Raw genomic sequence first — 15,325 nt, forward strand, 5'->3', positions numbered from 1 at the left:
AGGTCTTTGCCTTGTGCCCCTAAACGGGGCTTATTTTTAATTTTTCGACTTATGGACCTGTCACAGTATTTTGCATTGTATTATTTTTGATAATCATTATTATTTTTCAAACCTACCCACCTACGAATTCAATTATAAATTGCAGTGATTTAGTTTCTTTTAGAAATTTACGCCTGAAATAATTAGGACCTTTTATTATTTAAAAGCAAACAATTCAACATTAAAAATATCGATTGGTTTGTGAAACATCCTGCACAATTTGTTATTTTCAACATGTTGTAACACAATTCACTACTAGTGAAGTATAACCTTTTGAACATACATGCACACATTCTATGTTATGCTTGAAATTTAGTATAAACGTTATGCTTGATCAATTAATGAAAGTTTTCTAATCTGTGATATATAATTTATGTACAATCATATTAAGAATTGCAATGCTTACTAAATATATAATTGTAATACTTACGTTATGTGCAGTAACGTAAGTATCCATAGAATTTAAAGTAACTATGCTTTTGTTCAATGACAAAATACTACTAAATAATATATACTTTGGATAAATTTATATCTACTTAAAAGGCTACTGTTAATGCTATATAAGAACTTAAAAAACAGGAAGAGAGCTAAAGCTAATATAAGTATCGCACAACTTAAAGATAAAACATAAAACCTGAAACGGAAACTGAATACCAAAACAAAGTAAATGTGTGACTGAAATTGCATTAAGAAGTGGCCTTTGCAAAAGAGCTCTTGGCAAGAACAGCAATAAAACATTGCACCTTAAAACTAAAAGACGAAAGCGTATATCTCATATTCTACGTACGAAAGTTGTAGATTTCTAAAGCCGAGAAGATAATTGCAGAATGCAACATGAAACGCATATGCGAAGAAGGAAAATGGTGACAAAAACTCGTGTGCTGACTGACTATCTCAGAAATCTACACCAAAAAATCATTGCTGAAAATCCGTCTCTGAAAATATCCGTTTCTACATTTTGTCGATTGAGACCATAGTACATCTTGCTCGCAAAATTCGTTTCCAGAAATGCCTGTTAATGTTTAAAGCATCAACAAGTGGCTTTTAAAGTTCAGGCTATGATAAAGATAGGAATTCGCGTCAGTGAGAATCCAGAAAATCTTCTGATTGAACCCTCACAGATTAAACGTTTTGATAACTTTTTTATTATTTTTTTGTCTTGGAACAAGCCAATTTTTGCGAAAAACCATGGAAACCAGTTATATAAAACTGCTGAGAAAAAATAGATCGCAGATTTTTATACATATATTTAAGTGAACAAAATGATTTTTTCTTAAAGCGTTAGTAACGGTTTAGGCCATAAAACATTAATTTCAAACTGAAATATGAAATTTTAAGATCTGATTTTTTTGTCAACAATCTTATATCATTAGTTTGCAGATATTTACGCCAAAAATGCTCTTTCCAAGGTAAAAAAATATAAAAAAATGTAAAAATAGTATATATGTGAGAGTGCAGCTTTAAGATTAACGGGAGTAAAATGAAGAAAAGTTGTTGAGTGCAGTAAAACTAAAGAAGAGTTTGTAGCGATTGTCAATACTGAAATCTAACTATTTTGCGAGCATGTTATAAGGGTTCGAACCCAGCACAGGCAGCTGAAATTGAACAAAGAAAACCTGCCAAAGCATGAAATGAAAATCCTGATTGATTCTGCCGAAAACTACTTGTGTCAGTCGCCGGACGAAGTTCAGACAGCGCAACGCTGTAACGCTGCATAACCATGACGAGCATGACAATCTAAAACACAAAAGTTTTGTATCCGACTGTTAAATTAAAATCTTGCTTCCAAAGAGGGATTTCCATCCGGGACAAAATAGTATTTCCTTGTATTCAAAGGTAATACAAGATAGCAAAAAACGTTATTTTAATTTTACCCCAAGCTAACATTGATGACAGATTTTACAAAATCTACAAATGGAGAAAGTGAGTCTGCCTAAGTTGTAGCAAAATGTTGACTCCGGGAAAAGTGTGCTGTTTATTAGAACGAAAAGGACTATGATCTGTGTATTATATTGCCCAAGTGTATTAGACTGGACAACCCGTCTATACATTTAAGAGTCAAACTATGGAAATAAGTTAATAGGTTTTGAAATTAAGACTGTGAAATGAAAAATGTATTGGTCCAATATATTTTTTTATCAAAACTTTAATTTTGTTCCATTGCTGTAAGCAGACTTATTTGGCTATTATTATTATTATTGTTTAATAATAATATCTTTGGAAACCTTAAATTTCAAACATTGAATGCTAACGAATAAGAACTTTTATTAGTGTATATGATTTTATTTGATGATGATATTGTATTATTTACCACAGATCCAGCGAGTTTACAAGCCCAGATGGCCTATTTATCCTTATTCTCATAATGGGGATTACAAATCAATGTAAATGAAACGAAGATTATTTGTAAAACGGAAGTAAGCTATAAATATACACTTCTATATTTTCAATGAATTGGTGAACATAGTAGATAACTTCAAGTATCTTTGTTTGATGCTATGGTTGTTCCAATTTTATTGTATGGTTCAGAAGTATGGGGATATATAACTTTCAGGAAGTTGACAAGCTGCATGTTATATTTCTGAAATACATTTTAGGTGTAAAGCAACAAACCCCTAAAATGTTGGTTATAAGTTATGAAATGTAAATTCACAAATTAATATGGTTTTATGATTGTAAGACAAACAATATTGATGTAAATATACATTATCTTTCTTTACTTAAATGCAGTGACCAGTTTATTCATGATTGTAATGCTTCTATAAATGATTCACCAATTAATATGGTTTTATGATTGTAAGACAAAAAATCTGATGTAAATATACATTATCTTTCTCTACTTAAATGCAGTGACCAGTTTATTCATGATTGCAATGCTTCTATAAATGATATGCCAAAACTTTCATTTTTTTGTTAACTTAATGTAAACTCTTTTTTTTGGAAATTATCTTGTACAAATTAAAAATGATAGATTCAGAAAATATATGACCTGTTTTAGAATATCAGCTCATCACCTTTAAATTGAAACTGGTACATTCTGGTACTGCCAGAGCTGAAAGAAAATGTAAATATTGTTCTTCAACTATAATGCATGACGAGCATCATTTTAAATTATGTTGTTCAAACAACAATAGATTGAGACAAACATACGTAAGTAACACCTCCTAACCTTCTATAAATATATTAAAATCTGGTATTACTAAGCAACTTAACCAGTTAATAACTAAATACTGTAAAAGTTATCAAATTTGGAATGGATACTATAGAAAATCTACTCCGGAACTGTTTCTTAAAAAAACTGTAATAATTAAGTATAAATGATTTATAACCTGAATAAATTATTACCGGTATTGTGTTGTTGATTATTATTTTTTGGCTTTTTTTTATGTATTTAATATGCTCTCTACTGTACTACTTAATCTTTGTTTGTATATATATACGTTATAATTTTATTATCAGCACGACTTTGTGTTTAATGCATTTGTATGCCAATTTTTGTCAATAAACTTTGAACTTGAACTTTATTATTTTTAATTTAGTACTTATGTGAAAAATAACAGAAACAAGCTCAATAGCCAAAAGTTTAAACATCAACCCCCTTTAATGGCACAGGGTAAGCGCCAAAGACATAGAACACAAAAACAAAAAATCACAAACAATAAACATGGAACAACAGCACACAACTTATTTCTACACCAGTGTGTGAGTTTATTGTTAGAATTATGTTTGAACATAAACATTGTAGATTGTATGCAATATTCTTTATTTTTCTATTCATATAGCATAACCTAATCAAGAGCTGTTCATAGAATGAATGCTTCGACAATGAATTTTGCAAACGAAATACTATGTTGCCAAAGTTGTTACTATACATATTCTTTTTAACCCAAAGTCTTGAAAAAATGGCCGAGGAGTTCCGAATGTCTCAATTCCGTGTACATTATGTTTTTGTTGCGTAATCGCATATTTGCACGATTACTGCACTTTGTTCTAAATTGGCCATTTGCATTAACAAACTTTAATGTCTGGCGGAGTTTTTCAAAGGTTGGTTTTACATATCAGGGGTCTTATTCAATAAACAACTTAATTTGAACTTGAAATTAGGATTAGATACTTCAGTGTATTGATTGCCCTTTATATTTAGCAGACCAATAGGCTGAATGGAATCTTGGGGGCGTGTCTTTTTGCAAAGTGGAATTTACCCGTTTTACCCATATTATTAATTTACTCGTCCGCCTGGGGAGTATATTAGCGCGTCTCTCAGCTGAAATAGTCTGTGGCGGATACGTGGTCTAGTGATAACACACTTGACTGTCATTCCTGGTATGCAGGTTTGATTCCCCGTGTGACAGTACTATACAGTGGTGCACATAAAAGAACCAGGGTAGCTCTAACCAGGGTTACATTCTGTCTGTGCAGTATGCTCCAAAAACCGAAAATGACTAACAATCTTATCGGAGCACACGCCAAATGGGCAAGGCCCGAGTGCAAGTGTAAATAAGCTTACACACTACCGTTATAGTCAGTGTCTGTCCGCCGATGAGGTAATTTCATACAGTAACCCGGAAATCGTTGTTTGAAGGCTATATATAAGATTCTTGACCTGCTGACTGTTAAGTATTGAACACAGAGCATTGCGATATTTGGAATTGAATAGCATCAGAGACACGGCATATCTTGTGTTTCTTAGTGTTCCAGTTCAAGTAGCCAGATACACAGAGCATTGTGGTCTAGTCTGGTGAACAGAGCTGGTGGCTTTGAACCCCAGGAGCCAAGTACTTGGTATCTTCGTAAGTCACAGAGCATTGCAATCTGTGTGTTAACAAAGGTTCAGGTATTTTGCATCGCCCAAAACAAGCTCCCATAAAACAAGGCCATTCATAATTAAAGTGATTGATGATTAAATAAACCAATGAGTACTCTTTGAACCCTGATTATTTCGTTGATTGTGATTTAAACATAAGAATAGTTTTTCAATCATTTGTTTCAATCATAAGGCAAAGTAGCCGGAGAAAAAATATATATAAGAGCGATACATGTAAGCCATACGACATCGATTGAACATACAGCCGGTACGTTACACTTTGAAGCTTATGATTCTAAATTTTAAATGAATGGGCTTGTCCTTAGAGTTTTCATTTTAGAGTTATTTTAATTTTACCATCGTACTCGATGTACTCGCAATTTGTCATTTGCTGTCACAAAAACAGCGCCAGCCACCAATGTTTTAACGGATGTGTGGCAACACACATGATAGTCGACAGGACCGGCCATCTCCCCGACAAGACAATCTGCAGCAGCGTTGAGCTCTTCGACAACAGCAGCCGCCCATATTTCAGCGAGCGGCTACCATGCAGTGGCAATACAGACACTAGCCGAAAGAGTGTTCCTTGAAAAACATAATATATATATATATATATATATATAGACATGAATATTAATTTACAGTTTTACGTGGTTAACGTATTACATTGCATTGCTTAGCAATCGTTTCCTGTTACTTGTCTGATGTGTTGACTGAAAATAACACATTTGCGGTCTATCAGAATATATCATGATATAAACATGAATTACAACTCATCAGGCCCCAATTTCTCGAAACTTCTTAAGGTTCACATGCTTAAGTTGCTTATTTCAATTAGACAAAATACATGCTCATAGTGATTTTTTACATAGGAGAAATTGTTTATTGTGATAATCGTAATGATAATTTTTATTTTGAGTATATAAACAATTAAAAAAGTATATAAAACGCAAAATATTGAAAGACAAAAATAGTGGGTTTAGCTTAATCCAGTGATAAGAGACTTAAGAAGTTTCGAGAAATTGGGGCCAGATGCTGAAATACAAACAATTGTGATATACCCAATACTCAATACCAACATTTCAGTGTCAGTAGTTATGAATTGCGTAAGCCTCTGGTATGGATTCTATACCTGTTCACATTCTTAAGAAATATGCATGACTGTAAATAATTTTGACCATATCGCGTGTAGCTTTTATAATGAAATTCTGTAAAATATCTACGTATTTTGAAATCTTCAATTCAAGTCGTGGGGCGAGAAACAGACCATACTGGATTCACATTTGTTTCTTTTAGGGACTCACAATTGTCGGGTCTGTTTCTACTAATTCTGATCTGTGACCTCCTCTCTTAACGGTTCATCGACAATCACAGTAATCTCACCAATGGTGTGATTCGAAGGTTTAACACACGAATATGACCTGCCACACTGTCCAAATATACCATTGTTTTATGTGCACTAAATACCATTATTTTCTTGAGCATACTCATCATTTCGTCACATTCGTCATCATGACTGAAGTCCGCTTCCTGTGTTATTTTTGCATACAAATTGTCAACTCTTTTCGACAACGTTTTCACTTTCTCGTTCGTTCGTTCTATTTATTTAGTGTTCATTTCACGCAGGATTAACAATGCTTCCTTGCAGAATATTTCATTATTTGGCTGGGTCGGAGATGGAATGGCGTTCGTATTTTGTGCGTGAGGGTAAACCTACATTATGGTGGGCCAATTTTAATGCATAACTTTGAGAAATGGACTGTTTGGCTTTCCCTTCACGATTTTCCGACAGTGTAAGCCGCCCTTGTACCTCTGTTTACGACTCGGTACCTCCTTTTCAGCCGATATGTTTCCAGTAAAGCAAGGCCATTACTCATATAAATATGACTAGATTTTGCATGTTATGTGCACTGACGGCATGACAAATTAGTCAATATCTTGAAAAAGAACACACGTTTGTTTAAAACGATACATCAAGGCGCACTGACGGTCAGGGCTCAGTTGGCACAGATCTCAAATGATAACATGAAGTGGTATGACCTACAGAACCAGTGGTTCGACACAATCAATTATACGTATATCGAGTATAGACATGTCCAGGTCTACAAACATCAACACAACTGTGGTGCAAGGCTTTAAACATTAGTTAACTGGTGGCTCACGGAAAAGGGCTGGTTTTAAAAAAAAATTGTTTTATATTTTGGCTTGTTAAACGTCAAATAACAACACACAAGACCACAGTGACACTCTCGCATATCTATAACCATACCAACGAGAGTGATTAATTGATATGATTTTGTTATAACTTGGTTCACAATCGTTGTAAAATATATAAGTTTAATCTAAAATAAATAACAATTTTCTGAATCGCTATGTTTCCTTATTTGATAGTCAAGTTCCTCTGCTTCCGAGCAACTGAGAATATCTCGTTTAAATTCGCAGTGGTAATGTACTGAGTACAGACATTTTTACGCATACTGTACGGAGTATAGTCTTTATTATGTACTGGAGATAATTGTGGCATTTACATGCGCTCTATGAATATTCTAATCACATTATTTATATTTAGTATTCTTTGATTTTAAGCATATATTGCATCGTTTCTGTGTAAATGTTTAGCTTATTTGGGGGAGTATTTACTATAAAAGAGGTAAAACATTTATTGCTACTGTGAGGCATTGTTTACTCCGTATATGGGCTACTTCATACCAGTGAGTGAACAGAAACAAATAAATATAAATTCACACAAATACGTAATTATTTTGAAATTATGAAAAAACACCATACACGATGCAATGTGGAGGACTTGTAAATATTCAAAAATATGTACAATCTATCCGTGCGTCTCATTGGCTCATTGGTAGGGTTGCTAGTAGCTGCAAGATAACAGAGGAGTTTCAATGAGAGGACAAATTATGTAAAATTTAGATAACGTTTTGTGGTGAATTAAAGTTATAGCATGTAGGGTAATAAGATAGCATGTAATAAAATGTAACGCAGTGTGATTAATTATTTATTGAGTAATTTTGAAGGATTTACTGAATCAGGTTTAAAGGTAAAATACATGTGATTTTATACTATTTTAAACTTTTCTTAAAATTTGAGCTTGAGAAATTATTGTAAACGTCCATTCGTAAATAATTTTAGATAAAAAGGTTCAGTTCCAATGGCTAATTAGCTATCTACAAAAAATACCAGTAAGTGTTTCTACATTTTTTAAAGGTTTTATACATGAATTATACGGGTATTAACAATTGCTGATTTTTTTTCTAAGATAAAATGTATCCTAGCGACTCGTTATTGTTTTATTTCTAGTGAGAATAATGTCTGAAAGAGGAATTTAACTTTTCCTGATCAAACGCCGCTAGTTGAATGTACTGTGACGTTTATGTATCGTAATCCTGGTGAAACATGCACAATTAATATGTTGGGAGAACAAGTCTGCGTTAGGCTTACCATTTGATTTGAATGCAACTGCAACTGTATATTTAATTTGGTTTTATCGTGCCATCATGTTTGAAATTGTTTTGGGGATAAAAAAAAATCTTTATTTGTGAATTTGCAAATTCCCTCAAACCATACGTTACTTTACCAACAACTTTTGCTAATGGACGATATGCTGAATGTCAATCATTTAGTGTTCCCCTTTTAAGTGCTGGATTCAAATGCGTTTTTGATGAAACCATGCTCCTGTAATACAACTTTGAGGGGATGTTTCAGTGCATCTTTGATGATGTATGCCAGTTATTAGTTATGGTATATACTTTGATGAAGCTAAACATTACATGTTGGAAAGGAAGTTGTGTGTACATAGTACTGCTTACATTGAATGCATTTACCATCGTTTCCCTTCTGGGTAGAGTTTCCATGACAACTTATGCTTACACAGAGGGAAGGGTTCGAACATACTTTCAAGAAGAACTATCAACTCAAAACAGGTCTTATGATTTCAATACCGAAGTAACTTTTGCACGTTCTGATTACAAAGGCATTGCTACAATGACTAACCAATACATAACAGATATCAATATCTCTAATTTATATCATTTGTACAAAAGAGAACAGGAATATTCTGGGTAAAAGTTTCCATTAACTTAAATAAAACTAAAAATGGAGGATTTATCAATGACATGTTCATATTTATCAAAAACAAACAATGGAAAAGTGTACTGGATTAAAGATGGCGGACCTGTGTCAACAATTGAATGGTATAGGGCGGATGTAGAATTCCACGAAAGTGATAATAATGAATACAAGTATTTAGTATACGCATTTCTTAATATAAGTACTGTTCTAGAATCAGACTTTGGTACATTTAAAGCGGTTACTATTGGAACTATTTAGAACAGTAATATGAAACTTGAACTTTTATTTACTGCGTGTGTGTTTGAACTGGAACAAATAATGGACTTTTTGGTTCTGCGTTACAGCTATCCTGGACATGTTCTTAATTTAGGTATTCATACCTACCACACAAATGATATGAATGATGATGTAAACTTTTTTAAATGATTAATGGCAGAGATTTTGACACAGTATGTTCTGGTCATGTCATAGACGACTGTTCACTTGGTGCTCTTTTTTCTGTTATGTTTGATTGGAAATCTATTGATATTTTTCCTTGATGTTTGTAGCTGTAACAAGACGTAATGAAGCACACAAGTATCCCCATTATACGTCAACAAATAATTGTTGCATGTGCAAATCAGGGTTTGCACTCTATACGGTTGTGATTCAAAGGAGCGTATACAACTATCTGAAAAATAACACAGAGATAATCGAGTTTGAACACCCAAAAAAAGTTATTAGTTTTACCCAAAACTGAGACTTCATACTTACGATTTATGAATGATTAATACTTGTATAAGCAGTTGAAAGAAATGGCTAATAATGGAACTGACATGGACAATATTCAAAACTACATGGACATGTATATAAATTGTATATGTGCTAATGAGAGCAATGTATTGCTGATAGGAAATATAATAACCATGTTAATGTTCCTTTGTTACATGTTTGTATCAACAAGTGTTTTTTCTTTAACAATATGACTCTACTTTAAGACATTTGTGAGAATACCAGGATATGTCAGACGGTACATGCAAAGCTCTATTGACGCGCAACAAGACTTCCTAGCCATGGCACAGGAGGTACCAGGCATATTTATTTCGCATGCCGAAGAGCAATACACCTTTGTGGTTGATGAACTTCTGACGTATTTGGAGGACGACTGTTCTATCAAGTTCCTACTCCCAGAAAGGTATTTCCATCAGGGACAAAACATTTTTCATTTGTACTCAAAGTGTTTACAAGATAGCAAAAAGGTTTTTGTGATTTTATCCGAAGATTACATCGACGACAGTTTTTGCAAAACCCTACAGCTGGAGCAACTAATTTTGCTAAAGTTGTACCACGAAGATGACTCCATGAAAAGTGTGCTGTTCATTAAAATGGAAAGGAATATGATATGTCCGTCATATTGCCCAAATATATTGGACAGGACAACTCATCTACCTCCCAGAGAGAAACTCAGGAAAATCTGGAAATGGTTTCAAACCGGACTTTTGGAAAATTAAGAAGCTAAAATTTAAATAATTGTTGGTCGAATAATTTCTTTCTTTAAACTCTGATGTTGTTTCAATACTGGAAACAAACCTGTTTGATTATTATTATTATCTTGAATGCATAAAATATTCTTAAAGCAGTGTGTGTTAAGTTTATTGTTTGAAATATGTTTGAAAATTAACATTGCGGATTGTGTACAATAATATTCAGTATTATATACCTGATGACAGCATGACTATCGTGTTACGGATGTAAAAGCAATGTCCGGAATGTCTGGAATACACGGGTGGCGCACACATTCTAAGTCGGATATGACGCAATGTTGTTATAGCTATAATTTGTCCAACGCTCACTTCGAAAGTGTCCAATTGACTTTCCATCGAGCCAATCCCAGGTAAAATCCCCGCCAAATGCCCCGCACTCCAGGAGCATCCAAGGTAAGGCCCATCTCGCTATATTCGTCGCGAAAACAAAACCACCGCATTCACTCGGCACTGCGGGGCCGCCTTGAAGGTTTTCCCCCGCTATCCCCGGTATACTCCCGGACCGGGGGTGGGGTGAGGGAAGGGGGCGTGGTTACAATTGACTGGTGCCTTATTTGATTGTGATAATTATCATTAACAGTGAAAACAATTCCTTTTCCAAATTGTTTTCGTCCTAGCGAAACGACAACTTACGTCTGTAAGAGGACATTTTTGAAGAGAAAATCGTACTGTATATATTACTAAGACCTATTGACAACAAAATGCGCTTAGGGCGATAAGCATTAAAGATAGATATCTTAAACATGTACGTGTAACGTGGTTAATAATTATGTTACAAACAAAAGAACATTGTAAAATTAATATGAAATGGATATTAAACTGTTTTTATTTTTTCTAATAAAATAAAATTCAGACATAAAAATGCTACTAGTAAATTATTGCAAAGAATTTGCGAAATTATTGCAAATAATTGGCGTTGTAGCATATCTAAACCATAACCTAAACACGAGCTTCCAAAAGAAAGATTAGCATTCATGCAAATTCTCCGTACGAGTAGTTTTACAGTCGAAATTTTCCAAAATTGCACTGCGTTTGTATGGACATCGTTGACCCTTGCGATCATCGTAGCGGTTTTTAACTCGCAGAGAATCGAGGGACCCGATAAAAAATGTGTCATCGACTTCTCGCCAAGCTCGTAGATATTTGTGGAAGTCGGGAGCAGCTCATACGGCTATTGCATGATGTCCATGCAGACTCGGAACACCCGCAGGTTTGTTAGAGCTAGCCGCTTCTCGCATGACTATTTCTGGAGTAGCACGGTCTATGTATACTATCTGTATAATACTAGGACACCGAGCGGGGAACTTGCCAAATGTCAACACGAGGTATACATGGCTTTACGTTCGCCGTAAAGGCTCCACACGGCAACATTGACGATTCAGGCCGGTATTAAACCAAAAATAATCCTTTTCAACAGTTCAACAAAGTAGCCTACATATGAATGTGTGGGGCCCGAAGGCATGTGACCAGAGCCTATGATTGTGGTACCGATATGAGACCGAGGCATAAGTCAAAGGATTTTGGAAAATAAAGACTTGTAAGACTTGTTTAAAAAAAAACTTGATTGGAGAGCCAAATTACCAAGTTCTTTGACTCTCTTAATATCTTTGCATTATAATTTTACTTACGCTAGTATATTATACAGTACAAAGTGCATATTTATTAAAACAAATCAATATTTTTAAACATTTTCAGTATTATAATTTTTAGTTCGGAATTATAACATCAACTTACAGAGTTTAAAAATCCGGTGCCAGTGACCAAAGTAATTTAAAAAAAAAGCAAGGCAGTCCTATTTGTTTATGCACTTTCAAATCCAAAATTTTGCACCAACCTTTGCAAAAATAATATTCTTCTTTGGCGATTTTATGTTGAGCAGTGCCTCCTGGGATATTTCATTGAAATTATACCCAATAGTGAGAATAGAAATATGATTGATCTTTTTCAACTGATTCATTTGACTTAAAGGGACTGTACACCAGATTGGCACCAAAAAAAGTTTTCTTTCTGTAACAAATCTCAGGACAATTATCTAACGCTTTTATGTCATAATTGTAAAAAAAACCCACCAAAATGTAAAAAAAATATTGTGTCGGACACCGGGTTCGAACCCGTGTCGCCAAAATTGCGGTCCAGCGTCGTATCTACTGAGCTACGAAGGCTTACTCTAAATGGGTGACATAATTTAGCTTTACACCTACCTCGGTAATATCACGTGATAACACTGACTAGAAAAAAATACCAACATGTAAAAAAAGAACTGTTTTGTTAAATCATGTAGGTATTATCCCTATCTGAGAAAAAATAGTTATAACACCCGACAATGCTTGAAAAAGTGTTAGCTGCACTAGTCTTCTTCTTATCTTCAACACATACAGGTTGGGTATAAAAGACTGGCCGGACCGGACCAAATCCGGACCAACTGAAATCTCCGAACTGTTACAGAAATCGTTCGGAAGTTTACCTAATTTCCGGACCAAATTAAAATACGCATTGCTATGTTTAATAGATATTTTATTTATCAATTAATATATTTTATTATGTCGGGTTATAATAATAATAATAATAATAATAATAATAATAATAATAATATTATAAATAATAATAATAATAATAATAATAATAATAATAATAATAATAATAATAATAATAATAATAATAATATTATTATTAATAATAATAATAATAATAATAATAATAATAATAATAATAATAATAATAATAATAATAACAAAACTATTAATAATTATAATAAAAACAAAAATTACCAGCTTATTACATAGTATTTTTAAATACATACAGTTCATTTAATCCAAGAATATGATTCCGTGTGAATAATATACTCACATACATACATATAAACGCACATACAGCCGTACATACAGATACACAGACCTACAGACAGACGTACATACAGACGCACAAACAGGCAGACGTACATACATAAAGACAGACATTCATACAGACGCACAGACAGCGGCACAGACTGACATACATACTGAGAGACATATACACAGACAGACATACATACAGATGCACGTACAGCCGCACATACAGATGCACGTACAGGCGCACAAACAGGAGCACAGACAGACATAATGAAATAAAATTTTAATAAACAAAATGTTTATAAAGCATAGCAATGCGTATTGTAATTTTGTCCGGTTCGGCCAGTTTTTATACCAACACAAAATTAGGAAAATTCCTAACGAAATCAGTTCGAAGATTTCCGTTGGTCCGGATTTGGTCCGGTCCGGCCAGTCTTTTATACCCAACCCACATACATATGGCAGAGAGTTGGTGAAGAAGAAAACAATCATCATCACTTTAGTTTAATGGTGAGAGGATTTGTGTCTAGGCATTTTGAAATAATTCGGTACGGATTAAGAGAGCAAACACCAACAATTTGGAAGAGTGCACATTGGAAAAGAATCAATCACAGACAATCGCGGAATTAAGTAAAAAGATATCTTAATGTTTGACAAAACAAGCGGAGGACGTCAGAATATGCCCCAGACTCAAAATAGCAATAAACAAACGACAATTACTATAACTAAGAAAACAGTTATTGTAATTGTATCTTATCACTAAGAATTATTTTTGAATGAGGTTTGGAGTCGTTCTGGAGTTACGCTCTGAACGAAAAAAATGAATAAACTAAACGAAGGGCAATAACTCTTAAATTTCCCAAGACATTGTTATGTTTCTTGGTACTTGGTTCCTCAGTAAGATTTATCTGTATATGAAGTTTCAAGTAAACACGTAAAAGACATATGAATTAAGGCTCCGTACAATATGTGAGTGTGTAAAATAAGAAATGGCAATAACAAAGACAAAGTTATGATTCCTGTGCACTGTACTCCTAGTAAATAGGATATATCTGTATGGTAAGTTTGAAGCCAATGTCTCAGAGTTATGCTCCTGAATTAAAAAAGTAAATAAAAAGTATAATCTGGGAAAGGACAGATTATTTAGTAAATATGGAAGGATTTATTAAAGCTCTTTTGTACTGCACTTTCTCTTGTTCCCATCTATCTTTTTTCCAAGGTTAAGTTAAAGTCCAATAGCTCCTTGTGAAATATTGTCCGGACAAGCCGTTTCCTTATTGATGCATACTGGAAAAGTGGTATGGGAGATCATTCATACCGTATCCGTGGCCTAGTAATTAAGGCGTCCGCTTACGGAGAGGGAGGTCGATGGTTTTTGTGCCACACGGGGCTTGTTCTAACATGGTCGATCGAGGGGTACCGATTGCCTTCCTGCTAGACGCCTCGCATATGGGATAGGGATTTGGTTAAAGATTTCACGAGCGTAGGTTTCTAATGCGCCAAACTGGCTGGACCTTATCTATGAGAGGTGACACTATAATAAACAATCACATTCATTGCACTCTGTCTACATTTTAAGTTTCACTCAAATGCCATCAGTATTACAAGTTATTCTTCAACCAAGGGTGTGGCAGAAAGGCAGCCATGATAGGACAGGCGATGCTGATGAGAAGGCATACATTTCAAGGTACGGATGAACAATCCCCTATAGAGACATTAAACTACCAGGCACTATTTCAATGTTCAGATTTATTAACAACAGAAACATTATAGAAATGTATACATAGTAAAGAAACATGTAAGTAATGAATACTGAAAAACAAATTACGTATTCTTTTCTACATATGCAAGATTTTAGGGGATGAAATTGTCATTCCACATGTTCATATTGAAAAAATACAGGTAAAGTTATCACTTCAACAATAACACGGTGTAGTAATTTGGAATGAAAACAAAAAATTACATGAAATACATGAATACATAAATGTTGAACTCTAAATTTAAAAGTAAATTGATTTTTTTTTTAAAATGAGTGTTTTACACAC

The sequence above is a fragment of the Mya arenaria genome, chromosome 13 (genome assembly GCF_026914265.1).
Source record: "Mya arenaria isolate MELC-2E11 chromosome 13, ASM2691426v1".
In the NCBI taxonomy this organism is placed as follows: Eukaryota; Metazoa; Mollusca; class Bivalvia; order Myida; family Myidae; genus Mya; species Mya arenaria.